This window comes from Ascaphus truei, chromosome 15 (genome assembly GCF_040206685.1).
Source record: "Ascaphus truei isolate aAscTru1 chromosome 15, aAscTru1.hap1, whole genome shotgun sequence".
Taxonomy (NCBI): Eukaryota; Metazoa; Chordata; class Amphibia; order Anura; family Ascaphidae; genus Ascaphus; species Ascaphus truei.
Window position 1 is genome coordinate 20,703,533 of NC_134497.1, and position 1,268 is coordinate 20,704,800.

Here is a 1,268-nt window from a genome sequence, read left to right on the forward strand (position 1 = left end):
ATGTGGCTTTCCCCTCCTTATGGAAGACTGCCTGTGGTATTACGGAGTACCTGTCTGGGTATAATCAGAGTTGGTTACTACTAACAACCACACTGCCCGATTATCACGTTAGTGCAAAATCTATAGAGTCTCCAGTGTTATTCTCTACTGTTGAGTTATACAGTATTGCACTATTTGGCGTTTTTGTTTCTTCCATGTCCTGATGAGATTTGCGCACCGGCTGTTCTTCTTCCGTTTGCTGTTTGGATTGGGATTGAGTCCTGTTTCGGGAGCTGCACTTGCTTAAGGACAATATATTCGTTTTATCTGTTAAAGTGGTGTCATTTGCGCTTAATTTTTTTGTTTTCCTTCACCTAATAAATCTTTGCATCAATAAACAAATAATTAAAGTTGTAAGAATCGTTGGCGGTTATTTCCTCTCCCAGAATCCTCCGCTTCTCCTCCCCAGACCCCCCCCGTGAGGGCGGTGACATCTTCAGCCTGGCAATACAAACGTCATCCGATTCTACCCGCCATGTTCTATCTCAGGGTTTGAAGAGGGATTTTCTCCCCTTTAAATAGGACCAAGGATGTTTAGGTGTGGGGTAGGGATAAACTTTTCACTAACAAGGAAGCTAGTGAGAGATCACCTAAAGCCCGTGCCTCCCCACTGCTGGATGAAGCCTCCCCAATGATCTCCCAGGTCCTGCGGTTACAGCCTCTCTTCTCCACGTCGCTCCCACACATTCCCTCATCCCATCCTCCCGTCTTACTTTTGGGCGCCATCTTGGTTTTTTCATCTCTCTTGGAATCCAGTTGAGTTCCATCTTTGGTCAACAATGGCCATTCCTCCTTGTGATATGTCCGGCCCGCCGCCATTTGAATTTCTTCCCCCTTGTGATAACGTCACAGACTTTTGTTTGGTTTCAAACCCATTCATTCTTTTTCCCGTCTCTTCGGGTAATACCCAGCATGCATCTCTCCCTACTGAGGGGAATACCCAGCATGCATCTCCATACTTCTTTAAAGTTGTCTGAAACTTCTGAATTATCTTCCCATTTAGGGATCAAAATTTCACATCCACACGTGAGCACGGGCAGAATACACTCATACAGATTAGATTATAAATTATAACTATGAGTAATATGAACAATATTACAAATACATTTCTGCTCCTGTCCACACTAGGGGTGACTGTTTGCACCTCGTTATTGTAGCATTAAAGGGGAAAGCCATATGTAATCTATTATATGATGCTAATATTATTTCAAGGATAAACGCGACAGAAA